The 9,856-nt window shown below is 44.5% G+C and overlaps 1 protein-coding gene across 1 annotated transcript in view; it reads right to left on the bottom strand.

Annotated features, from left to right (window-relative positions):
* Positions 1–9,856, bottom strand: part of SNX29 (sorting nexin 29) — a 535,094-nt gene that overhangs the window by 496,895 nt on the left and 28,343 nt on the right. The gene's annotated exons all lie outside the window — the stretch shown is intronic.

Here is a 9,856-nt window from a genome sequence, read left to right as displayed (position 1 = left end):
TCGGGCGAGGACTGACGCCTTATACAAAAAAACCACTCTAAAAAAAAAAAAAAAAAAGCCTGCCAATTTTACAGTCATTTGTTACAACAGCCATAATAAAATCATACAATATCATATTGTATAAATGTGATTGTATATATGTATAAAATTTTGCATCCTCATTTATTTTCTTGTCTACATCATGAGTGCTCTCCTATTATAATTAAACATCTTTGTAAAATATGATTATTTTGTAATTTGCCAGTGGGCACTCACCAGACAGAGAAAGGGAAAGGCAGAAAGCACTCCCCCATGGAGAGTCATCATGCCACAATCTCTTCTCTTCCACTTCTCCATCCTTTTGGAATTTTGGACACGCATGCACCCAGCATGTTTTTTAAGCCACTGGGTCTGGGATTCAAACTGCACAGTCAGCTATGTGGGCCCAGGCCCCCTTAATCACTAGGCTACCGTGTCAGCTCTGAAACATGATTTTTGATACCTCCCAAGGAAATATAAACAAGCTATTTTGCTACTGTTGGGAACATGATACACTTCCAATTTTCTCTGTATATAGCAATGAACATCATTATACATAAATAATTGTCTTTTCTTTTCCCCCTAGTTCTTTAGGAGAGATTTCCACATGCTGAATCACTTGATTTAAGGGTAGGAACAAATTCTAGGCTTTATAAGAAAGCTAGGAAGGTTTGTTTTTATCCATAAAATAGTCATTCTCAGAACTACTGTATCTCCTCACACCCTACCTTTTTATCCATATGTGCACAGGCTTTTCCATGGTGCCAATTCTGCCTACCCAATTTTGTGACCAACTTTCTTCACTTAGAATTGGATCATGAACACTGTTTCATTCTCCAATAGAAGCAGCAACAGCAGCTGCTATTTGCGGAGCACGAAGCATGTACCAGTCGTTGCACTACACGCTTTACCTCTGGCCTTATGGCCGCCAGGGCCAGTTCTGTGGGAGAGGGGGATGGTCCGAGGCCTGGACAACAAAGCACCTCTGCCCGGTGATAAACAGCCAGTACAGGACGGCGTGTGTACTTGGCGCTAACTGCAAACCACTAAAGCACCCTGCCTTACAGAACGAGGGGACTCTACCTTTTTCAAAACAAACATGTTCAAAACTGCTCGATATTCCAGGGTTTGGAGAAAGCTGAGTCTCTACTGCCAAATCTGGCTTCCAAACCAAGAGCTGAAACAAACCCCTTTGGGAATGTGACAAAGTTTCTGAAATTTCCTTCTGAAGCAGGCGAGACTCCATCTTGGAGGAACTGCCTCCATAATAAATTGTTAAATTTCTATGACTAGAAACTTGCCTTCTCCTCCTTTGCCTAAGAGTAACCAGAGTGATTAACACTCCTATTGTCTTTAAACCCCACTCCTCCTGATATGGAGAGACCCTGAATTCATGAATAATTCAGGGCTGCTAGCTGTCTAAGGTTTCTGCCCTCCAGCAAACTTACTGCCCCTCCCTGGAGCTATGGGGTAACCTGAAAACCTTGGGTGGATTAGTACTTTGAGTGGATTAGTACCTTGAACAGATTAGTCTTCCTGCTTCTCTGCCTCCTTCCTTTAACACTGCATAGGGTGGGTTCTGAACCTGAGACCTCCCCTTCCCTAATTCCCCCATAAAAGACCGGTGTCCAACCCCCCCAATGGAGGCCGGAGACTTAGAGTACTAACTCCTCTGCAAATAAACTGCTCTCCTAATCTCTTTGAGTGCTGCTTTCCATTCCTTGGTGTCTGGTTTTCTGCAACACTTCCAGAAGACTGCAAATACACGCATCTCCAGAAAGGAGGCCCGAGGTTAGTATGTTTTCTCTAATATTTCAATTTAGCTTAACTAGGATCAACCACATTCTTTCTCTGAGCCATGACCTGGGCTAGGCTATGAGCTGCCAGGTAGAGGCAACAAGAACTTGTCCCTACAGGGCTTCCAGTCCAATAGGCAGGATAAAGAGGGGACGAGATCATCAATGAATGACCATGACCATAGGGCAAATCACTCGACCAGACCATGCTAGGCCTTGCATTCCTCCCAGATAAAATAAGCCAAGCCAGGGAAGTACCCAGGGTACCTGGGTGTTTGGGGTAACTGGAGATAAGGGGGGGAAAGTTCTGACCACAATGCCCAGCTCAACCATGCTGTGCTAAACAGTTAACTTCTTGGAAGAGAACATTTATGTTGCTTCCTCTTTTCCTTTTCTGTCAACATCATCTAGACGTACACATATATAGAAAAGTGAATTCAAGCTACCCTTTGGGATCCTTCAGTATAAACTACCCAGGAATGACTGAAACACCACCAACTGGGCGGTTAACTCAGGATTACCTTCTGTCTCAGTCCCTCAAAGTCAAACTAACCTTCCCAAACACGTCAGATCGGTCTAAACCACACACTGTACAGGACAGCCTTCTTTCTACTCTCTGCCTCTCCGAAAGCAGGGGGCAGAATTAGGGGAGAACATTGCCCTAGGCCAGCTGGCCATTGAAGTATTTTGAAACACCCCCATACAACCATCTGTATATCAGCATGTTTCAAATCAAGTGATTCTCACCTGCCCTCTGTCTGTCTCAAAAATGTAATCACCTCCATCTGACCTTGAATGCACATAAACACCTCCCAGTGTGTTTTCACCTTTGATTTTGCAAATTGCTTACTGCTACAGAATCCTTTTAAAGCTTGTCAGAGAGATGCTGATGATGATAAGAATTATCTCAACAGGGTTCCACTTGCACTGCCAGAATTAATGTGATCTATTTAAAGCACAGCTCACCTGCCAATTAACATATGCAGTGTCCATAATTTAATTTGTGAGCATGTACTTTGAAACGTGGGGTTAATTCCAAAAACCGGTAAGGGCTTCTGGATCTCCCAAGGCCTGAAAGTAAACTGCCAATAAGAACAACAACCAGAAAGCGGGTGTTGAGGTAAATTAACCAGGAACACTTGTTACTAGAGGGTGACTGATACCAGCAGGTTCCTGGCAAAGTTTCTAACAGGTCTTAACCTGCAATGATGTTAAGAATTCATACATTGGAGACCACAAGGAAAACAAAAACCCTGGCTCACATTCCAGTTTGGGCATCGTATGACCTTGGGTTACTTATTTTGTCTTCTGTTTTCCTCATCTGTAAAAGGATGAGAACAGTTCCTATCTCTAAGTGCTATGAAGAAAAACTGATGAATATGTGCGAAGTGCACCCAGTACTTGTTAGCCATAACTATGAACGTACCTGGCATATAGTCGGTGGTGCATGAAATAGAGCTATTAATATCATGATTACACAAGAACCAAAAGCCAGGCTCTACAGCTGGCAAACAGGTTCCGTCCCCTTTTGTCTGAAGACAGCACCCCTCTGTCCTATGGAAGTGGGCTCCATTTGGTTCCTCCCTGCAGCACTTCCCCAGCCTTTGCCTCTGCCAAAGGGCAGGCAACCTGGCTGGGCAATCGCCTGGCCACAGTAGGACAAGCGCCTCTTCTCCTGTTGGTTAATATTTTGTCCATCAAGAATATTTTGGCATGGGACTAGCAGATGGTGTAATGTTTACATCACTGGACTCCCATGTGGTCGACCGCAGCTCAATTCCCAGACCCTGCAGCTAGAAACTCATGTTGGGTGCACATGCCCAAGATCCCAAGAGAAGGGATTGTGGTGGTGGTGGGGGTGGGTGGGTAATTTCTTGCTTTCTGTCTGTCTCTCCAGCAAGCATATGCACCCTACAGCAAAACTCTTAAATAAATAAATAAATATATATATATACACACACACACACACACACACACACACAGAGAGACATTCATTTTTTTAAAGAATTGTATTTATTATCATTATTATTTAATTTGTTATAGGGTACGTGCTTATTTAATTTGCTATAGGGTACGTGCACTCATCAGAAAGAAACTTAACGTGAGAAAGCAAGCCGCCAGGTCCAGGATTCAAACTATAGTCAGCCATGTGGGAGTCCAGTGCCTTAACCACCATGCCATCTGCTAGTCCCTGGCATCAGTTTTTTAATATTACATGAATGGGAGGTTGGCAGGTGGTGTGGTGGTTAAGGGTGCTAGACTCCCACATGGGCGACTGTGGTTCAAGTCCCAAACCTGGTGGCTTGCTTTCTCACTCCTCTCCCACTCTCACCCTGTTCTTCTCTGATCAAAATTAAAAGTTAATAAAATAAATAAAATTAAACAAAAAATTTAAAACTATATTACATGAATGTATTATTCCTCTTATCTACTGAGTTTTTGGGACTCCTTTAAATTTGTGACCAAAGTGAGTGTCCCACTGTTCTTACAATAGTCCCAGCCAGGACCACAAGGTCCCCCATCCAACTTTTACCAGAACCCTGGGAGGCAAGGCCTTTTCTTCTGAAATGGAGGATGGCAAAGCATGGCCTGAGGGCCACATTCCACTTGCACCTGTTACTGTAAGTAGAGTTTTCTGGGATCACAGCCGTATCTACTGCCATGTGTTGCCTGTGGCTGCTCCCCTGCTACAGTGCAAAGCTAAGCAGTGCAGCAGAGACAGCATGGCCCACAAAGTCTAAAACAGGTACTACTGGGGGCCGGATGCTGGCACAGCGGGAGCAGATATGCTCTGCAAGGTTGAACCATGTGGGCGGTCTGGATGTATATCCAAAGACCTCCCTGAATATCCCAGGCTTACACTTGCCCAGGATCTGGAGCTGGCTGAGGCTGGAGCTGGGCCACAGCCACTGAGACCCTGTTGGAGGTGCTGTCTCTCTGTCTCTGTTTCTCTCTTTCATAAGCAAGAGAGACAAAAAAATAAAATAAACCTAAATCAACTAAACTAAAAACTATGTGATTCCTTAAAGAAGTGTGCTGACTCCTATTCTAGAAGTACGAGCTCTAATGATCATATAAACCTGGAGCTAGCTAAGGTCATTTTCCCCGTCATGTACAGAGACTCCCGCTGGAAAGACACTGACCACCGGGAAGCTGTGCTGAGAGGGAGAGCGAGTAGAAGGTATGGAGAATCCCTGGGCCTCTGAATTCAGCTCAGCCCCTAGATTTCTAAATTACTTCAGTCAGTAAGTGCCTTTCTCTTTCACTTTTTCTCCTCCTCTCTCCTGTGCGTACCTGCACCCACACACACGCATGTGCACACGTGTGTGCGTAGCACTCTACAGGGCTTTGTCACTGGCCACCAGAAGAGGGACAATGCAATAAGATAGGGTATGTTCCTTGGTCATCTGACAGTCACCAGCAGAGTTTAGAGAACACACCAGGCACTGAGTAATGCCTGTCCTGCAGAGCCAGGAAGTGGGACATGTCTCATTAGTGTAAAGCATTACTCAAAAACAAAACAAAACAAACAAACAAACAAAAAACCACTGCTTAACAAGAAACAGAAAAATCAACAAGGAGTTGGGCTCCCTATAAACAAAGATAGGCTTCTTTTTCTTTTTCTCACATAATTAGTCTGGAGGTGAGCAGCTAGTTCAAAGGTTCTGCAAAGCCAGAGTCTCCAGTCTTTTGACCTTTACCTCGCTGTCTGAGGACTGTCATAATAATGCTGGACAGCACATCCACGATCGGAGCAGGAAGAAAGTGCAGGAAGTAAAGCAGCTCTGTCTCTGCTCTTCTCCCACCCCCACCTTTTTTTAGTTTGCTATAAGGTGCATGCGCTTGCCAGAGAAAGAAAGAGAAAGAGAGAGGGAACGTGAGTAATCATCCCTGGGGTATGCCATACAGCAATCCTTTCTCTACCAACTCTTCCTCGGATTTTGGGTACACACGCACATGTGCCTGGGTGATTCTCAAGCCACAGTTCCAGGACTCACACTGTGAAGTTGGCCATGTGAGATCCAGCTGCCTTAACCTCCACGCCACCTGCTATCACCCCTTTTATCAGGCAAGAATAGGTACTCCCAGAAAACCACAAGGGAGGGGTCAGACGGTGGCAAAGTGGTAACATGATGCTCTGTGATGCTAGCTCCCAGGTTCGCATTCCGGGGCCTCCACCAGGCATATGTGTCCATGACCTGGTCTAGCTGAGTCTGGAGGTGGATAACGGCATAAAGACCCTGTTAGCGGTGCCTATCTCCTCTCCACCTCTCTCTTCTTCTGTCTCTCTTTCGCTCATGGAAGAAATAAATTTTACCTACACTTAAGGGAGTTGAGAGAGTGGAGAACGGAACATTAAGATTGGTTTAATCACTCACAATCCATTACCTAGAGGAGGATGTATCACAGTACCAAGGGTTCTGTTAAACCCAAGAAAATCAAGGGAATGGAATGAGGTAGGAAGACTTAACAGAATCAGCCACACATGAAATGAACAATTCCAGGGACAAAAGATAAACCAAGTTCTTCTATATTCTGGCCTGAGAGCTGGGTAAACACATGTGCTCCCCAATCCCAGTCACATCCCAGTCTGGATGAGCCCAACTGCAAGGCGCAAATGAATGAGCAAAGTGGAGTTTCCAGAAAGGGGCTTCAGCTTTGTCATGTCAACCAATAAGCCTCAAGAGTGCCTCCTGAAACTAAAGCACAGACTGTGTGTGGTTTAAACTTATATAAAGTATGCAAACTTGTTATGTATTTTGGGACCAGTGATTGGTGTAATGGCCATGTCGCTGGACTCCCACATAGTCGACCATGGTTTGAGGCCTGGATCCAGTGGCTTAAAGTCACACCGGGCATGTGTACATGTATGCCCAAGATCCCAAGAGGAGAATGAAGAAGGGATTGCGGTGTGGCCATCCCCCCTGGGGGTGATTTCTCGCTTTCTGTTTCTCTGTCTTTCTGGCAAGCGCACATGTCCCATAGCAAAAACCTCTCAAAAAATAAAGAATCTGAGTCTCTGATTTAAATTATTTTAGAAATGTATCTAGAAGTGTATCAAGGATTGACGGTTCTGGGCTATACAGTAATTGTATATTTAACTTAGAACATGAAGAATCACCAAAGTATTTTCCACAGTGGCTGCACCACTTTACATTAATTATTTTAAGGTGGAGATGGGATTGTTTTTATTTCTCTGCAACTGAAATTAACTCTACCCTTAAACTCCCTTTCATTTGGAAAAAAAATTTTAAACTTGTCAAAAGTAACTTAGTCACTTCCAGTTTAATTATGATAAAATCAGGACCAGCAGATGGTATAATGGTTACGTTGTTGGACTCTCACATAGTCGACCACAGTTCGAGTCCTAGACCCAGAGGCTTAAACCACACTGGGCATATGTGCATGCACGCTAAAGATTCCAAGAGGAGAATGGAGGAGAAGGGATTGCAGCATGGCCATCCCCCATGCAGGGCATGTCTGTCTCTCTGGCAAGCGCACGTGCCCTATAGCAAAAAAATCTCTCTTAAAACAAATTATGATAAAAATCACTCAACATAAAATTTACCATTTTTACAAAACTTGGCAAATTTTAAAGAATTAATAAATTCACAATACTCTGAAATACAAAATTATTTGTGCAGATCTCAGTACATTTAAATTCAAAAACTAAATATGTCTACTGATTACACAGAACAAATGCCAAGTTGTTTTTTGATTTGGGGGTTTTTTGTTTGTTTGTTTGTTTTGGAGAGGTTTTTGCTATAGGGCGCGTGTGCTCGCCAGACAGACAGAGAGAGACAGAGAGAGAGAAAGCGAGAAATCAACCCGGCCACGCCGCAATCCCTTCTCCTCCATTTTCCTCTCGGGATCTTGGGCACGCACGCACACGAGCCCAGAGTGAGTTTTAAGCCACCGGGTCCAGGAAGCAAACTGCGGTTAACTACGTGGGAGTCCAGCAACATAGCCATTACGCTAACTGCTGGTCCCTGTTTGTTTTTAGAGAGCAAGATATTGTTTTCTATTGGGCACATACACTTGCCAGAAAGACAAGGGCAGAGAGACAGAAAGCAAGAAATCACCTCCCTGGGGGGTATGACCATGCCACAATCCCTTCTCCTACACTTTCCTCTCAGGATGTTGGCACTCACACAAGCCCAGTACAAGTTTCAAGCCACTGGGTTTGGGACTTGAACTGGAGTCAGCCACGTGGGAGTCCAGCACCTTAACCATACCACCTGTTGGCCCCCAAAATGCCAATTATCTTAAAGGGGTAGATAGACATCATGAAAATGAAACAAAAAAGGGAAGGATAAATTACCACATGTGACCTAGCTGCCACATGTACCTCTGCTTCTTGGTTTCACCGTGTCCCTTTCTCCCTGCCACTCTCTCGCTGTGATCTCACTGGCCTCCTCCCTGGCCCTCCAACATGCTAAGCCTGTTCTGACAAAGGCCCACTAACCCACGAAAACAGCCCACACCAAGTAGTCCAACTGAGGGGATTTAATACAGGGAGTCTGTTACAGAGATTTTAGAGGGGCTAGAAAGCAAAATAGGAGATAAGACTACCTAGAAATTACTGATATCAAAAAGCCAGAACCATCCAGGAGCCAGAGGAACAAAAGAAGAGGTGGTATTTTCCAGGCTGCCAAGAAACAGCTCGACTGTGGCAGATGCATGTAGGAGGAAAGTTGAAGGTCTAACCGACAGTGCCTATGGGACCTCCATGGCACCATGCAGGAAGAACAACCCCTGTTGGAAATGCCACCTAGAGCAGGGGTAAAAGGGAGAAATGCTCTATCTTCACGCTTCCTTCCAACTTCTCAGCACTCATCTCCACCTCCCATTGGCCAATCCACACTGCAAGCCAATGGGTGATGGAGCCTGGGAAAAAGAGCATGTGGAGGAAGAGCAGAGTATAAATTTGAGAACGAACAGAGAACTGACTGTTGCAGGCTTTTGAACTTGGACTGCTTGGAATTCCTTCTCTTAACAGTATGTCTAATTCCATCACTTTCTTAGATCTCTATTCAAGTGTCTCCCTAAAGAGGCTATCTTTGACCACTTAATATTAACCAGTAATACCTCCACCACTTCGTAAACAGACTTGGCAGACTGCTGGCTGGCCCTTAGTAACAGCCAGTGACTCTAGCCCTCTGCATCCCAGTTATCAAGAACCTTCCCTAGGACCCTGTGGGTTTGTTGTAATCTGATGGCCCATGAGTTAACACCTAGTTATCCAGCCATTAGCTCCATTCCAGAGGCCAGCCATTCTCTGCCAGCAGTTGACCAGTTGGGTCACCCTGGAAAGAGCTCTGTATTTTCCTGCACCTTTGATAAACATCCTTTCAAGGACTCTTTCACCAGAAGCAGCTGATCTGCAAGCTCATGAATACAACAGAGAAACACTAAGAGGGAACTGAAAGCATTATAAGGATGGAGGGTGTGGGGAGTGGACTTCCCCTCACAATCGAAAGGATGGGCCCAGGGTTCTCCTGGAGCATGCAGCTTCCTCTAAAATTAATTTTCTACAGAAATGAAATTGTTGCCCAAGGTGACCCAGTGAAGTAAAATATAAATGCTACTTTGAGCTAAGTGCAATCAACCATTTTTTAAAATCCCCACTGATGATAAAGGAAGTTGGTTTCACTAAATTTATAGATGTATATTAATATCATCTTCTGCCAACTGACCATGGAGATGTACACAGACAGTAGAAGGTAGTGGTTCAACTTTCAAAAAGATGAGCAGTGTGTCAGAGTTCCTCAGATCACCATTTTGAACAGAGTCCTTTGGTGGCCTAAACCATGTAAAACACTGAAGCTACAAGGATGAGCAAAAATGGACCAGTCCCAAACCTTTGACAGGGAGAAACAGTCAAGGAAGCAGGCAATACCATACACAGGTTTGATAAGTGGACTTGGAACTTTAGCAGGGCACGGTCCAGCTGAACTGAGGAGGAAGCTCATGAGTAATTCCATTTCTGAGTCTATACCCAAATGAAGGAAAAAAAAAATATTTTTAGACCCGTATTCTGA

Source organism: Tupaia chinensis, unplaced genomic scaffold (genome assembly GCF_000334495.1).
Source record: "Tupaia chinensis unplaced genomic scaffold, TupChi_1.0 Scaffold000182_1, whole genome shotgun sequence".
Classification (NCBI taxonomy): Eukaryota; Metazoa; Chordata; class Mammalia; order Scandentia; family Tupaiidae; genus Tupaia; species Tupaia belangeri.
Note: the sequence above shows the minus strand (reverse complement) of the source record. Positions and strands in the feature narration are given on the sequence as shown.